Here is an 18731-nt window from a genome sequence, read left to right on the forward strand (position 1 = left end):
AGGGATGGAGAAGGAGGGAGCAGGAGGGACTCTGCCCCAGAAGGGAATACAAACTCCCTCTTTGTGACCCCAGAAGGAGTTCTGGCATCATTGGGTGGAAGTAACAGAAAGACAGTGTGAGGGAGTGTGTTTTAGTATTAACAGCAGACTGCAGTGGCATGGGCCATTTCTGGGGTTATGGGTTCCCTATCTCTGAGGGTATTTAGATAGAGGCTGATACCAATGGGTTCTCTAGGGGGAAGTAAGATGTTGTTAAACTGGATACCCTTTAAGGTCGTCCTGGAATTTTCTGAAGCGATGTTTTGTGTGCATTTGTGTGCAAATTAAATAATTTCCATTTTAAAATGAAGGCTTTATGGAGGAAAGTGATTCTTCTTTTCTCCATGGTCTTGGCACACAGAAATGCTGACTTATCTTGGGCAATCTTTTGTTTCACTTAGCATTATTGATGAAGGAAAGGAGGCTAACTGAAGATGTCTTAGTACTTGTTTGTGCTGAATGTATTTTTGAGGATGATTTCTGTGCTTCCTTTTAAGATACTTCCAGAGAATTCAGCTCTGTTGGTCTCCTTCAGTCTGTTCCCCGCCCACTCCCTGCTCCAGTGTCAAGAGCTTGCTTTTTCTGTATTATCTGAGTGCTTTGTTTATACCTTCAGTGGAGCATTCATGTCACTTTGCTCTGCTACATAAACAGATTTTCAGTCTTCCTTCTCCACGTTGTAGAAGCTTCCTAAGAGCATAGATCTTGTCTTTTTCCATAAGAGCACTCATGGTGCCCGGTGTTGTGGTTTGCAGATTACTATGATGACTCATTAACATAACAACTGGGTGTTCAGCACCTACTATGCGCTAGACTGTTCCAGGTGCAAGGAATAGAACCGTGAACCAAATCAGACAAACCCATTTGATGGAACCAGAGAACCATTGATGAGTAAATAGAAAATATTTAGGTTGTGATCTGTTTTCAGAAGGAAAATAAGGCAGGTTAAGGGCACAGAGGGTGACCATGACACAGATTTAAATTCATTGATCTAAGAAGGTCTTACTGATATGAGTGCACAGGAGCAAGGCCTGAAGGCTATGAGTTACTAAGCTGGAGACCAGAGTGGGGAGAGTGTTTCAAGCTGAAAGAAAGCAGTTGCCAAGGTCCTAAGACTGAAAAGTGAGGCCAGTGTGACTGGAGTAGAATGACCCAGATGAAGAGTACAGGGGAGGGGGTCACCCATTCTCATAAAGATAGATGCAACAACAAATATTTATTAAGAACATATCGAAGATGCTCAGAAAAAAAGATTGCCTTTGTGGTTTAAAGAATCCGCAGAAATCTAAGCAAAGGATGGCAAAACTTATTTCTGGTTTTCAGCTGTAAGATACAGGGACAGTGACTGAAGAACCAGGACCCTATGGGGCGGGGGTAGGGGGCGCAGCTCAGAACAAGTCCATTTGCGGAGGGCACGGTTTCCCTCCTGTCTGTCGCTCTCCATGGTGGAGGCCCTGCCTTTCCGAGTCTCTGCTCCTGTGTCAGGCGCACCTGCAGGGAGGCTGGGGCCCCGGGTGCAGATGGGCAATTGCATGCCTAATCACCCATTCAGGCACCCACTTATTTGTTTTCCACATGCAAATATGGGTTTTCTGCAGATGGATTTAATATATTTGTTGCTTCCCCATTTTATTTAAAACAAAACAAACGACCAACCATGTCAGTTGAGGGCAACAAATAGAAACATGAGTATTATACGGTCTTTGCTATTCATGCTGATTACATGGCTGAGAGGAATCCTAGGCAAATCAGTCTTTTCTGTGTTCGATTTTATTTTTACTTTATAGTGCCCCTGCTTACTCTCATTATTGTTTAATTTTTTTTTAAAGAGGGATGTGGTATTATTTATCCTAAATCATTTTTTCAATTTTTCAGGCTCCATATTATTTCTGTGTGGTTTCCACTTTCACCTTTTTAGTTTCTGAACTTCTGACCCATTGTTAAAAAAAATAAAAAAGGCATCATGGAGACTCCAAAGGCCATTGGCAGGTGGTGCCTGCAACTTCTTTAGCTTGGAACTAAACAAACAAACACAAATTAGAAGTATTTGCTCCTATTGATGTGCTATTATTACTTATTGTGCAAGATCATGCAAAGAGTCATCTCCATTTACCTGGGAGCCCCAGGTCAACACCAATACCAGAGACAGGGCTTTGGAGGGTGTTTGCTTTGATGGCTAATGAGATTTCAGAGCTCTGGGGAAGGGTGTCAGAATTGATAGAGACTTTGTCATTAATTTTATCCCAAATGCCTCACTTTACAGTTAGAGAAACTGAGGCTCAGAGAGGTGAAATGACTTGTTCAAGGTGTCAGAGAGTAAGGGGTAGAGATCGGACTTGAACAGCTGGAGTCCCGGCAGGTGGCTGCCTCTGTGGCCGGGGGATGAAGAGACTGCTGGAGCCCCCCTGAGGATCTCATCTCAAGGTGAGGTCTGTGTGTCAATGGGGTTCATGTGCCCCATGTTTGCGTCTCTTATAAACTAGCTAAAAAATCCTTTTGGTGTCAGATCTTAAGCAGAGAAACAGTGATGGGGATTGTGGAGGAACTGCTTGTAGCTTGCCTAATAACAAGATTGTGGACTGGATAAGAGGGATCTTGGGGTGAGCTTGTGTGGATGTGAGAGAGAGAGGGGAGATGAACAAACTAAGAGGGAGAGGGTAGACCACTTGGCAGTAGGCACTGAGGCACAGGATTTGTGAGACAGAGGAAGTCTGAGCTTACTGAATTGGGCTGCTTTATTTTGTAGGAAAAGAGAGACTGATATCCAGCGTGACTGAGAGCCTTGCTCCCAGTTATCTAACTTGAACTGAGTAGTTAGAGTATCAAACCAGCAATGTCCTCTGAGAGACACTTTTATTTGAAAAAGTACCAGTCACCACAATCAAATTGTATTTATTGGTTAGCCAGGAGTGCTGCTCATGTGAGAGGAAGCATCTGCTGTCTTGGGGGTTCTTTTCTCAGACATGATTTTGGCAGGAGATGATTGTCAAGATCTGTGAGAGCTGCATGCTCAGGTCTTCTCTGTTCTTGCCGACATGACAGACACCTAACCAGACATCAGATGAACGCTTAACTTACCTCCCCAATGGCCAGCTTCCAAATGATCCCCTGAAAAACTTAGGTTTGGAGATGAAGGCTAGTTAAATAACATTATGTGAATCCTTTATTCTTTTCACTTTTGAATGTTAAACGTTAAGATGCTGGATTACCAGGGATGTATGCAAGGTCCAAGGTGATATTTTTGGAGATAGCTTAAGAGCAGAAAGGTCCCTATGTATGAAAAGGGCAAATTTGTCAGGAACATGCTGAGAGCGAGTCCACGGGTAGTGGCTGCAGGAATGATACATGGTTCTGGGGACAGCCTTGACCCTGAAGGCGTCCAGAAGCCGAGCGTGGTGAGTGAGGGAAGGACTGCTGGTATACGAATGCATTCAGCCTGCTGTGTCTGCTCTGTGCAGGGGCTCTCTCTGCAGCTGTCTGCCCTGAAGTACTTGCTGTCTTATTCCCCTGCTGATACTGCACGGCTTGATATAAATGCTTCCCACCATGTGCTGGACGATCCCAGACACCGCCCGCAGCCTCTGTGTCCGTGTCAGACACAGCGTGTTGGGGGTTGAAGAGACTCCATCCTTATTCCTGTGTCTTTCTCTCCCCTCTGCACCACTGTGCCAACCCACCTCCCCCTTCAAACAAATCCTAATTGTTTGAGGGCTCCTGTATGCTGATTTGTTTGCATTTTGTCACTGATTTGTTTCCTGTTCATGTCTGAAACGAATTCATTTAATGTGAGATCGCGTTATACTTGAATTCTCTTTGGCTATATGATTTCTTTTTTCTTTTACTTAAAGAAGGTATTTTTCCTTCTCTCCTTGGACGTCTAGCTTTCTCGTCTACACAGATAATCTATTTTTGAAGACTCTTTGGGGAGTTGCTGACTTTGTTAGAATTACTAGTGTAGAAGGTATTCGGATGACAGAATCCCACAGTTAACTTGCTTTTCTAGAAACAATTTATTTTCCCTTTAGCTTCAAGGAGTGGGAAATGGGGCATTCTGAAAAGAAGAAAAATGTGCCAAATGAGTCGCAGATTTCCAGTGAGGCACATGGAAAAAAAGGTTTTGATTTCAGTGACCTCTCTGCTCATTGGAAAACTCTGGGCTGGTGGCTTTCATGATTCTCAGGCTGAGCACTCTCGGGTTACACTGAGTGATGAGGGGAAATCTTGGGGTGGAGGATGCTCTCATATTGGGCTCAGGGGTGTTATAGAGACACGCTGTCCTTTGGCATTAAGACACATCATTTCTTCCAGTTGGGTCATGTCTAAGGGCTAGTTCCACTACATCCACATCCCCAGCTGCTCGGAGCACAGAAGGAATGCAGAGCGTTTGGGGAGTCAGCCTTAATGTGGCTTATGTTTGAGCACGGCCCCTGGCCAAACTCTGTGATGCTTACTGATTTCGTTCAACCAGCTTCTTGAGTCTAGACACAGGCCTGCATCTTATGTACCCCGCCCACCCACTTTGGTATTGTCTCTGATTTGTTTTGCATTTGGGTCTATTTGGTGTGTATTTTTAACAGCAACCGAGTAAGAGGATGGGTGAGCTGAGCTCTGACCCCGGCTCTGCCGCAACCACCTGCGGAACTACCCTCAAAATTTTCATTTATTCAAGAAATATTCAAATGAGCACTTTTTACACATCAGGTACCTGAGACACAAAAATGTGTAAGACACGGTTCTCACCTTGGGTGCTTACAGTCAGGGCTGGGGGTGCGGGGGTGCGGTAGGGGACCGAGTACACAAATAGATCACTGAGTGACTTCTCCTTTCTGGGTCTCCCTTTTACACGTGGAAGAGTCAGAGCTGAGCTAGGTGATGGCCACGTTCCTTCTGAGATTCACCTGTGGTCATTTGTATAGAACTCATCAAACATCCAATAATCACTTATCTAACTAAAAATTGGCAAACGTTTCCCTTTACCCTTCAGTTAATCGGGGGGCGGGGGGTGATGTTGAAGATAAGTGAGGCAATAACTACAAAATGCTTTAATAAGCAAGTTGGAAAAAGACATGCTATAAGTTTGAAGCATTGTTATTAACAGAAAAATGAAAACAAGGGCTGATGTTTTTAGAGAGAGAACAGATGGTTCCTTTGTTTAGAATTTGAGTATAAAGGAGAGAGAAAAAGAGATACTTGCCATATTGTTTAGGCCCTGAATGTAAGTGACTTTAAAATGCCAAAACAATCTGGTGAGGAAAGTCCCATGGATTCAAAATAGCTCCTACACTGATCAAACTATAATTAATTTAACAAAAAAATGACAGTAAGAAAAATCCTAATAAGAAATGCCACGGTGACAATTGACAGAACCTAACAAAAACTCCCATTTTTGCATCAACTCTAAAACTTAATTTTTCCTGTGTTCAAGACTTATACCACACAGCAGAACAAATTAGTGGGAACTGATTTAAAACTGTGTTTCTTTCAAAAAAATCATCCCCGCCCCCCAAGTTATTTCAGTTTCCCATGACTCATAAAGGAAATCTTCAGGATTCACAAGAAATTGGTAATCCTCTCCCACCTTTGCTGTTGGAGGCTGCTAGAAAAACTGTGCTTTGGGGGCAGTTTGAATCTCAGAGGACATGGGCTGGGATTGCAGAAGGCAGGGTCTGGAGAGGCTTTTCGAGAAACTTGTGGACAAAATGTTGTGAAATGGTTTCTTTCTCTCCCTTTGTTTCTGAATTTCTTGTTATCTGCCTTTGCAATGCACAGTTAATTAGTATATCCTTTTGGTCCGATCCTTGCACTCTTGTTTCCTGTCACTCTTGAGCTGACAAAAAAGTGGGCCACGAGAATGAGATCTTGGGCTACCAAGCCTTTCACCTCCTCTTAGGACGCAGCCTGTGTGCTAATGCCTCCCATACAACGAAGATAGCAAAATAAATTTGATAATCAAATAGTAAAGCTTGTTTCCTTCTGCAACCCTCACATTTTTTTATAGGTCAAAAACAACTCTGCTTTTGCCTGTGCCCTGCTTAATTAAAAAAAAAAAAAGCAAATCATGGTAAATATATCGAGCTACCCTTACTGTTCTCCTTTGTCCATGAAATCATAGTGTGTTAGGGAAACAGAAAGATTTCCATTTCTTGACTGTAATTGTAGAAATATATATTCAGAATTTTCCATTTATTGGCCAATACCGTAGAATATTGTGCCACGATGTGAGAATTTTCTAAAGGAGAAATGACTGAGATACAACTTGTGTGTTGTATCTGCTTCTTAATTGTTTAGTCATCTGAGTAAGTTTCTTTATCCCTTGTCATTTCTTGATCTCTAAAATGAGATTCAGAAGATCTCCATGACTTTTTTTTCCCCCAATTATGTAAAATTCATGATACCTGAGAGTTTGGGGAACAGATATTTCTAGGCATCTATTCATTTTTCTGACCTTTAAGTGGAATGATGACCCATAAACGCATGTAATCATTGGCCTCAGTAACTTATAGGTGGCTCGGAAGCAAACACCCTGCATTTCCTTGCACTAATTTGCTTGTGATTAATATTCTCTGCCCTTTCTGATATCCCATGCTCATATTCTGAAATGTAACTATGGGGTCTTCTTTACCTCTTGCACTGAATATCTTGCTCAAAGTTACTAATCCATTGCATGCATGCATGCAAAGTTGCTTCAGTCATGTCTGAATCTTTGTGACCCCATGGACTGCAGCCCACTAGGCTCCTCGGTCCATGGGATTCTCCAGGCAAGAATACTGGAGTGGGTTCCCATGCCCTTCTGCAGGGCATCCCCCCGACCCAGGGATCAAACCCTAGTCCTTGGGTCTCCTGCATTGATGAGCAGGTTCTTTACCACTAGCGCCCCCTGGAAAGCCTGACTAATCCATCAAGTTACAGCAAACAGCAATTTATTGACATCTGAGGCTTTTCTTTCATTTTATGACCTCAGATGAGAGGTTTTGAGTCTCAGCTTCCTTTGCTAGAGGTTAGTGGACAAGGCCTAGCGAGGGGACTCTGGTTGTCTTGTCACCTGGATGAGCTAGAATAGGAACTATAGTTATCCTATATGTAAGGGCCTGACTTTCTGACCTTCAGAAATCAGAGAGGCATGTCGGTGTGGAGTGTGGGGACCTGAGTGTGACTAAACTCAAGTCACTTGATCTTTCTGAGCTTCACTTGACCTATTTGTGAAATGGGGTAATGATCTCTTTTCTGTGTGAAAGTGGGGGGCTTTCCAGGGAACTTCTAGAAAGACCCTGATCTATGATCCTGTGATCAAGTACCCTGCCCGAGGTACTAGTTTCCAGGGACTTGGCGGGGGGTGGGGGTGGGGGGGACAAAATAGTGGAGGATATTTTCAGAGGCGTACACATTTTATAGACTGTTTGGTGGGAGAGCAATGCCTTTGAAAAGTTAAGGAACCCTTTTACATATTATGTAAGGAAATTGATAAAAAACTGATACTCATATATGCAAAACGCCTTAAAATCATCACCTTTTCCCCCTCTAGCCTGGTGGAAATGGCTTGTCATTTTCACCATTTTATTTTTATGGTAACTGAACCAGGGAGAGAAATAATAGAATGCTGTCAGGGTCCGTCTGAGGATCCTATAAGGCAGGAAGGAGATGGTTGAAGCTTTTCCTAGAGCTTAACAGCTACAGAGGAGTTTGCAGTCTTCCAGTCCAGTGGTTTGCAAGCCCACCTGCCCTATTAAAACCTCTGGAGGAATTAAGAAAAAGATGCCCTGTCCCTAAGTTGCTCACCTGGATTATAGTGTGTGAGCTTTGGTCTTATTTTAGAGCTCCTGGGAGACCCACTGATGTAGTCTTGATCTTTAACCTGTGTCTTTGGTGGTATCGTGGTAATAACCCCTTTCCATGGGCCATATTATGGGCTGTCGTGACCCTGACACCTAAGTGAAACCACTAGATAACTAAGAATTTCACCCAAACTACATGAAATCACTGGAAACTCTGCTGAAAAGGCTCATAAGTTCTGTGAGGCTTTGAAATAAAGGGAGAGAAGGGGTTAACATTTTTTGTGGTATGTGCTTTCTTTTATGCTTCTGAGAACGTTTGAAATGATAGCAAGGAATATATTTCATTGCTTTAATTGTTCAAGGTCTTTTTAAAGTGTGTGCAATAAAATACCGTTTAAGCTAACTGACCTTTATATTTTAATGCTTTTGGAAAGGAACAATACCTAGTATTCAGCTGCAGTATAATTTTTAATTATTTATATATATATATATATATATTTTTTTTTTTTTTTTCAGTCTGCTGAGGCTGTTTTGGAATCAAAGAGCTGAGAGTTCTGTTGCCTTCCCAGATATTTTACCTGTTCCTGTTTAAACATCGAGTTCTATTTGTTTGATGGTTCTTGACCTCATAATGTCTAACCTTTGTATCTTTTTTTTTTATTCCCCCTCTCAAACTTATCCAGGAAGGAAACTTCAAGGCCTGATTCACTATTTTTTCCTCCTGCTGGGAAGTTCAGGTGTGTAGTGGAAAGTAGCGCATGTGGGCTAATCTATATTTTCACCAAAAGAGTGCTTCTTGCCCCCCACCACCCCCAAGCTTGTGCATTTGGTGATAACCTCAAAGGCCTTCCCCTGGTGGCTCAGATGGTAAAGCATCTGCCTGCAATGCGGGAGACCCGGGTTCAATCCCTGGGTTGGGAAGATCTCCTGGAGAAGGAAATGGCAACCCACTCCAATATTCTTGCCTGGAGAATCCCATGGACGGAGGAGCCTGGTAGGCTCCAGTCCATGGGGTCACAAAGAGTCGGACATGACTGAGCAACTTCACTTTCACTTTCAACCTCAAAGGCCAGTGCTGATAGATTTAAAAAAATTGGTGCTAGCTATTATCATGTTAGATATAGCTCATCTTCCAACTCTAAACTTGCTCTTTCTAGAAGGAAAATAGTACTCAGATTGCAGATGTGGTGAACTGGAATTTCAGAGGCTTCAATTGACCTACAAATCCTGTAATTATAGCCCTGGTTACATAGACACTGTGGCCTTGGACGTGTTAGGAATTGTTTACTCCAGGAGTTTTAGAAGAAGAAATTATAGGATAATTTTCCATGTTAAGAAATTAAAATATGCAACATTCTTTATATATCTATGAAACATATGGACACATAAATATTACATGGAATGAGGTAGTTTGGGCTTAATTTATTAATTATTTTCAAATCCTATTAGAAACTAGAGCAACTTTAAAAAATATTATTTATTTTTAATTGGAGGATAATTGCTTTACAATATTGTGTTGGTTTCTGCCATATATCAACATGAATCAGCCATAGGTATATATATGTCCCCTCCCTCTTGAACCTTCACCCCACCTCCCACCCCATTCTACCCCTCTAGGTTGTCACAGAGAGCTACTTCTTAATTGCTACATTCCCCCCCCTTCTCTTTCTCGGTAGTTATTTTTATTTAATTTTTTATTGTAAATGATGTCAAACATAAAATGAATAGTAGAAACAATACCCATGTGCTTTTAAATTTTTAAAAAATTATTTCTTATTGAGGTATAGTTGTACAATATTGTGTAAGTTACAAGTGTACAACATGCTGCTAAGTCGCTTCAGTCATGTCCTACTCTGCGCGACCCCACAGACGGCAGCCCACCAGGCTCCCCGTCCCTGGGATTCTCCAGGCAAGAACACTGGAGTGGGTTGCCATTTCCTTCTCCAATGCATGAAAGTGAAAAGAGAAAGGGAAGTCGCTCAGTCATGTCACAAGTGTACAACATAGTGATCTGCAGTTTTTAAATGTTATACTTAATTTATAGTTATTTAGGATATTGGCTATATTCCCTGTACTGTACAGTATATTCATGTAGCTTATTTATTTTATACATAGTACTTTGTGCCTCTTAATCCCCTACCTGTATCTTGCCCTTTCTACTTCTCCCTCTCCACTGGTAACCGTTAATTTGTTCTCTATATCTAACTGAGTCTGTTTCTGTTTTGTTATATTCACTGCTGCTACTGCTAAGTCACTTCAGTAGTGTCTGACTCTGTGCGACCCCATAGACGGCAGCCCACCAGGCTCTGCCTTCCCTGAGATTCTCCAGGCAAGAACACTGGAGTGGGTTGCCATTTCCTTCTCCAATTCACTATATATTCTCCAATTCACAATATATTCACTAGTATGTTTTATTTTTTAGATTCCACATATAAGTGATGTCATACAGTATGTTTTTTCTGATTCATTTCACTAAACATACATAATACCCTCCAGGTTCATTCATGTTGTTTCAAGTGGCAAAATTTCATTTATTTTTTATGACTGAGTAGTATTCTATTGTATACATGTACCACATCTTCTTTATCCATTCATCATTAGGTTACTTCCATATCTTGCCTATTGTAAATAATGCTATTATGAACACTGGCGGGCATGTAACTTTTTGAGCAGGTGTTTTTGTTTTCTTCAGTAATATATCCAGAAGTGGAATTGTTGAGTCAAATGGTATAATACCTATATGCTTTTATCAGTTTCGTGTATTGTTAACATTTCATGCTATTTGCGTTTTCCCCCACCTTCTTATGTGTGTGTACATATATACATATATATACACACACATGCATTTACATATATGTTTTTATAGTATTTTTTCTACAGTGCTTGAGAGAAGGTTGCATATGTCATGATACATCATGGCCTCCTATGACTAAGTACAGTGTGTATTTCCTAATAATAAGGATCATCTCTTCATATTCACATTATAGTTATCTGTTTCAGTACACATAACCCTGATGTAATATTTTAATCCACTGTTTTGACTTCCTGTTTTGTCAATTTGCCAGTTATATACTTGACAGCATTTTCCTCCTCTAGTAGAGAATCCAGCCTATATACAGACAATATACAGTATAATTCATAGTAGTATGTAATTGTTGTGATGATTAAATTGTCCCTGTAAGCTGACTCCTATGTCCTTGTGATATGTCCCTATCTTTGCTGTTAGCACTTATTTACTTGCTAGGATAAGAGGATATTCTAGTTTGATCTTGTATCTTCTCTGTCTGAGCTGTAAAATCAATTATTTCTTCACTATGTCTTGGTTCTTTTCAGGTGTTGGGGCCAATATTTGAGTGTTGCATGTTCTTATGGGTACTGTGGTGCTTTGGGTCCTAAGCCCATTCAATAGCCAGAGCTGGGGAATATTGCACATAAAAGCTTTATAGGCACATGCATGTATACATAAAGCACTTAAATATATACATACCTGTGCTATATGGATGTCTATCCTCATATGTATATACAAATAATAATAATGATTTTATTTTTACCATCATCATGACACAACACAGACCTGCTAAAAAGAGTTCAGAGTTTGTTTGTGATCCTCTGCCCTAACTTTAACCCTGTCCAGGACTGAAGATATACTGTCAAATACTATATTTAGGAGTTACCTGGATTAGTTCTTTTCTCTTTATGATCCTTTCCCCCAACCCCTCAGTGTCATTATGTTGTTCATTTGAAATGTATTTGGATTCAGTTGTTTCGATGGACTTTGGGTTTCAGTTTCCTTCCTTCTCACCCTTGTCTTGTTGATTTCATTTTATTTTTTGAATATGTAAAATATTAACATGCTTCAGTTGTCAGAACTAACAAAAAAGTATACTCCAATATTTCTTCTACTTTCTTACCCAACCAGCCTCATTGTTTCCTTGGTGTCTTTCTTGTGTCTCTCGTATTTCTTTTTCTTTTTTACACAAAAGGTAATACACACACACACACTTATGCTCTTGGGTACTTTGCTTTTTAAAAATCTTTTTCTTCTTTCTTTCTGTCTTCCTCCCTCCTTTCTTTAGAACTTCTTTCTTTTCTTATGTCTGCCCTTCTGTCTCTCTTTTCCCCCTTCTCTCTCTTTCCTTCCTGGTTTTACCCATCTTTATGCCTTTCTTTCCTTCCTTATATCTTTGCCTGTCTCTCTATCTCTTTTATACAACTGATCTTCTATGCTTGGGTGGTAGAGCAGTTTCCTGCAGTGAATAATATTATGCGTATTTATTTATATAACATTGGAGGCTTATCTTCAAGCTACATTCTTAGAAGTGGGAATGCTGGGTCAAGGGCAGATGTCTTGTTATGTAGGTAGTGCCATATTCCTCTCCCTGGGAATGTCCCACCAGCATCCTCAACCACAGAATGTATTGTCAAGCTTTTGAATTGCTGCCAATGTGATGGGTGAGAAATGATATCTCAGTTTAGTTTAAATTTGCATATGTCTTCTTATGAGTGAAGCTGAACATCTTTTCATGTGTTTAAAGACCACATTTGTTAATTTTATAAGTTCCATTTTTTATGAATTATCTGTTCATATCATTTGCCCATTTTTTAAATTTGAATTTTGGTCTTTCTTTTCCTCAGGAAATCTCTGTAAATTAGCCCTTAATTTATGAAATATATTATAAATATTTTCTCCCAATTTGTCGTTTGACTTTGTTTACAGTGTTTGTCTTTTGTGTCCTGAAAAAAGACTTTTACATTTATATAGACAAATTTAACAATCTTTTGTAAAAATTCCTTCTGTTCTTTGATCGTAGTTAGAAAGTGTTCCTGACACCATGTTTATACTCGTGTTCGCTTCCAGTTCCTGTATAGTTTCTCTTTTCACGTTTAGATGTCTGATTCATGGGCAGTTTATTCTTATATATGATGTGATGAATGGCTCTAATTTTATCTTTATCCCAATGACTATCTAGCATCCCAGTACCGTTTAATTAAACAATTCTTTGTCTCTGTGATTTGAAATTGATGGTTACTTTTTAACTTATACCATGACTAGATATGAAGGAGAGGGAATGATGGGGAAGAGGGTGATTAGAGGAAAATTTAGAGATTCTGGCTGAAGGTTGAGACAAGATTAGAACCTAAATCTTCTCACTTTCAATACAGAATGCTTGACTTTTTTATAAGTCAACTTCTCTCATCCATTTTTCTTGTCAAATTGACTAATGTGTTTAACAAAAAAGATATTTAAAACAAAATAGGGTTTAGGCTTTATCTATGCTCTCTCCTTCTCAGCGATCTGTAACCACTCCTCCTCCCTGAAATAGATTATGAGAAGTTGGCTGCACACTTTTTGTGAACACGTGTGCCTCTGTGTCTATTGTCTGTAGCACTGGCCACATGCTGAGCGCTCACTGTGCCTTCCTCTGCCAACTGCCCATGTTTCAGTGACACCTCTGCTTGTAGCCCATAGCCACATGGGGTGAGAAGGGATCCCCAGAGGTCTTGGGGTTTTGGGGGGCTGGCTTTACAGTTCTGTAATTCTCCAGCAAGCTGGGAAATATACCAAAGTCTCATTTCCCTCGATTTTAGAGAAGGAAAAAATCCAAATAAATAAATTTCGTACCTTCAAGAATCAGATTTAAAAGTTTTTTGTAATTTTTATAGAACACATAATAAACTCCCATTTTTTAAAAAGAACTCATCTGATGAGAATTTAATATTGATGGCACAGCCATTAATGTGCATTTTGCAAACTGAGTTATGCTAAATGTTAGCCTTCTTTGATCTGTGGATAGATATTTCATGAAAAGGGGCATTTTTGTGGTCAAACATTTGAGAAATGCCAGCTTATGCAGATTAAGACACATTTCTTTGCAGTACGGCTTCTCAAAGCTCTTAGTATGAATTTGTCAAATTTCTTTAAACCAAGGACAAATATCTGCCCCCCTCCTTCCCAATACTTTACTCCTATTAATAGCTTAATTCTTAGATGTGCACAGTCAAGTATATTAGGGCTGCAATATTATATCATATGGTACCAGGATTCCCCATGACTTTTTGGTTTTATTGCTTCCTCCTAAATTAGAAGAATTTAGCTTTAGAAGAAGTTAACCTCTGTGAGGGCATTACTGTGGTGCAGACGCCTATAGTGCCTGGAGTATCCTAGGTGTTCATTTAATATTTCTGAGCTTGAACTTGTCTGCTCTCATTGGCCTTGCTACAGTGTTTCTGGTTTGGTTCCCCTTCCAACAGTATATGTTTTAAGAGGCAGTTTCTTTCTTCTTAGTCCTAGCAATCAGATAAACATGTTTGCAAAGAATTTTGTGTATAACTTCCTGGTTTCTGTAGAGGTGTAAAGCTTAATCATGAATCATTATTACATAAATGATTTAATCATTGCTGCTTGTCACCCAGGAATAGGCACATAGAATTGTTCCTTGTACTTTCCTGTGTTTTCCAAATTTTCTACAGTGAAAATTAATTACTTGTATATTCAAAATGAGCACCAACATAATGTTGAAAATGAAGCACACTAATAGCTCAGAATTCTGGGCTCCCAAAGAGCTCCTGTATTAAACATAGATATTAGACACTTTAACTAGAAACAGCTAGTTAAGAAGGAATGTCTGGGCTCAGGAGCTCTGCACTTGTGCAATTTCAGCTTGGGACTCATCCTGGAAAGCACTGTTGGTTTTCTCTGTCTCATGAATTTTAGGTTTGCATAGTTTTTCTGATCAGAGACCACTCTGATATACTCCAGTTTCAGCTGCTCTGAAAGATGACCCCCTGTCTCTTGGAGTTTGTCCGATCTTCCCTGCACCTCTCATCTCCACCGGGGATCGTACAACAGATCCCTGGTTATTTTGGGTTGGTCGGTATCAACCATAAATGTGTACTTAGGTACCTGTGTGCACATGCACGCACACATGTACACATGCATCTTCTGAGTGAGGAGCTGAGGTGTCACATATCCAGGTTTAATATAGGAGCTCTTTGGGAGCACGGAATTCTGAGCTATTAGCGTGCTTTCTTTATTTTCAACATTATGTTGGTGTTCGTTTTGAATATACAAGTAATTATTTTTCACTGTAGAAAATTTGGAAAACAGGAAAGTATGAGGAACAAAATCTGGGTTGCCTGTAATCCTATTATCTCGAAATACATCATGGTGAATAATGTTCTGTCCTGTGTATGAGCATGTGTGTGTATACAGACTGTTGACTGCTATTCTGTGGCTTGCTCTTTAAACCAGTCCTCCACTGTTAAATATGTCCTGTATTTTTAACATTAAAATTAATAATAGTTACGTACTGCAACACTGAACAGTTAACCTTTACTTAGTGCCTACCAGGGAAATCATTGTGCTGCACGAGTCAGTGGTTGTATCTTGATTCACCTTTGTACGTCCAGGGATTAGCTCAGGCCCATCTGTGCACATGGTTTTTGCCCAGTAAATGCATAATGAATTTCTGTGACTAGACATTAAACGAGAATTGGGACTGCCCACCTTTTCTTAAGAAGTTAAACTCTACGCATGATGTGTTCCAAAACTACAAAAGAAGGTGAGAGCCAAGACTGATGTAGCTGCCCTTATAAGGTCAGGACAGGTTCAGTAAGGCTGTACCAGTTCAGTACGTGTTATCTCTGGTGAATTGAAAGTGTCTGCCAGTTATGAGACAGGGCTTCAACGTATTTTGTGGTCAGCACACTTTGTATCTGGTCCTCATCATTTTAGGCCTGGGGCCTCCCACCCCCCTTTTTAATTAATTTATTTATTTTTCTCAATCTTGATTATTTTTATCAGAATCACACAGGAGAGCTTTATTTATTTTTTTAATGGATAATTTATCTTTATTTTATTTTTTAATATAAATTTATTTATTTTAATTGGAGGCTAATTATAATATTGTATTGGTTTTGCCATACATCAACATGAATCTGCCACGGGTATACATGTGTTCCCCATCCTGAACCCCCTTCCCACCTCCCTCCCCGTACCATCCTTCTGGGTCATCCCAGTGCACCAGCCCCAAGCATCCTGTATCATGCATCGAACCTGGACTGGTGATTCATTTCATATATGATATACACGTTTCAATGCCATTCTCCCAAATCATCCCACCCTCTCCCTCTCCCACTGTCCCTTCTATACATGTGTCTCTTTAATAGTGAATCAGAGTTTCAGTAGTAGGACGGAGAGGAAATTAAATTAATCAGTTCTGTGTGGCAGCTCAGGATCAACTCAGTTTCACTTCCATACATGCCTGGGAGCAAGAACTTTGCATTAATTGGCTTGCCATTTCCTGTGTTCTGCCTCAGATGCTTTAGGAATAGGATTGGTTGTCAGAGGCATAGCATGGGGAAGGAAGAATCGGTGCAAACTGTTTGGAGGATCTAAAGGAGAATATTTGCTGCTCCACGAGCATCTTCCTCTCTGGGGCCTCAAAAAGCTTGTGCCCACCAAACGCAGTGGATAGAATTCCCTTACTGCCTCTCCTCCCTTGAAGATGTGGCATGTGTAGCTGAAAGATTATAAATCGCCCAGGGCAACTGTTAACGAGTTGAGTTCCTGGAGTGTAACTTCCCAACAGGACTTCTAAGAGAACTTGATGCCTAAATATTTAGATCCCTGGAGGCTTTGTCTTTCTCAGCCATACTCCTGAGTCACAGTGTGGCGTCTGTCTCTTCTGTGTGTGTTTGGGCTTGCTCAGTCGCATTTGACTCTTTGCGACACTATGGACTATAGCCCACCAGGCTCCTCTGTCCTTGGAATTTTTCAGGCAAGAATACTGGAATGGGTTTCCGTTTCCTCCTGCAGGGGATCTTCCTGACCCAGGGATCAAACTCGTGTTTCCTGAATCTCCTGCATTGGTAGGCAGATTCTTTACCACTGTGCCACGTGGGAAGCCCCATCTTCTTTGTGTAGTGCTAGATAAACACAGATAAATCCTTGCATCCCAACTCACTCCACTCCATGCCAGGGAGGTTATAAAATGTTTGAGTGACTTATTTAAGTGTTATTCCTATTGGCTTCTTGGGAAAGTTCCCTCTGCCTTGATGGAGTTGTGGAAACACCTTGGTTGTTTCAGCAACAAGGCTAAGAACCCATGTCATAGAACTATTTGTCTGAGCTCATGTACTGAATGTGTGAATTGATACTGGGAAGGGAGGGAGCAAAAAGTGTGCAGAATGCTGTATCCAGCTGGGGACTCTGTTAGATAATTCCAGTAGACACCTTATAAGTCTTTCTAGCACCCACTCAAAATAAATGTTACCCCATTTTACAGATAGAAAAGGAAACTGAGGCTCAGATATTTTATGTTACTTTCAAACCAGGTCATGGAAATGAAACTAGAAACCATGTCTGAAAAACCATGAAATTTGTGACTGTTCTTGTCCAACCTGCCAACCAACACGTGATTCTAGAACATCACTGTTTCTCTGAGCTTGTTCATAGATTTGAGGCATGCAGCCTGCATCTGGGGCTTGAAAGTCCTATTTGGTGAAGGTTTTCCTAACGTCCCACCCCGCACCATACACACTCTGTGCCAGACCTCTACGGACACAGTGATGGTTGTTGTGTACATGTTTGTCTCCTGTGCTGAACAGTGAGTTCTTCTAGATATCTTAGTATAGTATCTGATTCATGGCAGTCTTTTGATACATGTGTATTAAAAATTCTCGTTTTTTGCCCTATGTCGTGTTTCTGTGTTAGGATACTAAAAATCTAGAAGTGACCTCTTGGAAGTAGGCAACTCATTTGCCTTAAACGATGCACCAGCTTTGGTTTTTGCTTTAATATTTGTTGTAAAGATGCTCTTTGGCTCGGCTCTCTGCTTCAGCCCTTGGAATGGTAAGATAGCCAGTTGTCGACTTTATTAACATTATGGGCATTTCTGAGTTTGTGAATAACTAACATAACATTTGTTGCTATTATATCAGCATAAAACCATTTGTAATATGAACAAACATGTATTTCAGTTTTGTTGTTTATATACAGATATTCAGTTCAGTTCAGTCGCTCAGTTGTGTCTGACTCTTTGCGACCCCATGAATCAAAGCACGCCAGGCCTTTCTGTCCATCAACAACTCCCGGAGTTCACTCAGACTCAGTCCATCGAGTCAGTGATGCCATCCAGCCATCTTATCCTCTGTCGTCCCCTTCTCCTCCTGCCCCCAATCCCTCCCAGCATCAGACTCTTTTCCAATGAGTCAACTCTTCGCATGAGATGGCCAAAGTACTGGAGTTTCAGCTTCAGCATCATTCCCTCCAAAGAAATCCCAGAAATCTGATTTCTTTCAGAATGGACTGGTTGGATCTCCTTGCAGTCCAAGGGACTCTCAAGAGTCTTCTCCAACGCCACAGTTCAAAAGCATCAATTCTTCGGCGTTCAGCCTTCTTCCCAGTCCAACTCTCACATCCATACATGACCACAGGAAAAACCATAGCCTTGATTAGACGGACCTTTGTTGGCAAAGTAATGTCTCTGCTTTTGAATGTGCTATGTAGGTTGGTCATAACTTTCCTTCCAAGGAGCAAGTGTCTTTTAATTTCATGGCTGCAGTCACCATCTGCAGTGATTTGGGAGCTCCAAAAAATAAAGTCTGACACTGTTTCCACTGTTTCCCCATCTATTTCCCATGAAGTGATGGGACCGGATGCCATGATCTTCGTTTTCTGAATGTTGAGCTTTAAGCCAACTTTTTCACTCTCCACTTCCACTTTCATCAAGAGGCTTTTTAGTTCTTCTTCACTTTCTGCCATAAGGGTGGTGTCATCTGCATATCTGAGGTTATTGATATTTCTCCCGGCAATCTTGATTCCAGCTTGTGTTTCCTCCAGTCCAGCGTTTCTCATGATGTACTCTGCATATAAGTTAAATAAGCACAGTGACAATATACAGCCTTGACGTACTCCTT

General features: G+C 40.7%; 1 protein-coding gene across 14 annotated transcripts in view; it reads left to right on the plus strand.

Moving 5' to 3' along the window:
- The window catches only part of LPP (LIM domain containing preferred translocation partner in lipoma), a 754364-nt gene that overhangs the window by 79152 nt on the left and 656481 nt on the right, over positions 1-18731 (plus strand). For 3 of the 14 annotated variants that reach the window (XM_010853929.1, XM_010853926.1, XM_010853927.1), the window contains exon 3: positions 8495-8548. The exons of 9 other annotated variants lie outside the window; for them this stretch is intronic. The gene's annotated coding sequence lies outside the window, so the exon portion shown is untranslated. Of the gene's footprint in view, positions 1-2; positions 2464-8494; positions 8549-18731 lie in introns of all 14 variants that reach the window. 2 more of the 14 variants (XM_010853937.1, XM_010853938.1) reach the window with 1 other exon arrangement.

The sequence above is a fragment of the Bison bison genome, unplaced genomic scaffold (genome assembly GCF_000754665.1).
Source record: "Bison bison bison isolate TAMUID 2011002044 unplaced genomic scaffold, Bison_UMD1.0 scf7180017864333, whole genome shotgun sequence".
Taxonomy (NCBI): Eukaryota; Metazoa; Chordata; class Mammalia; order Artiodactyla; family Bovidae; genus Bison; species Bison bison.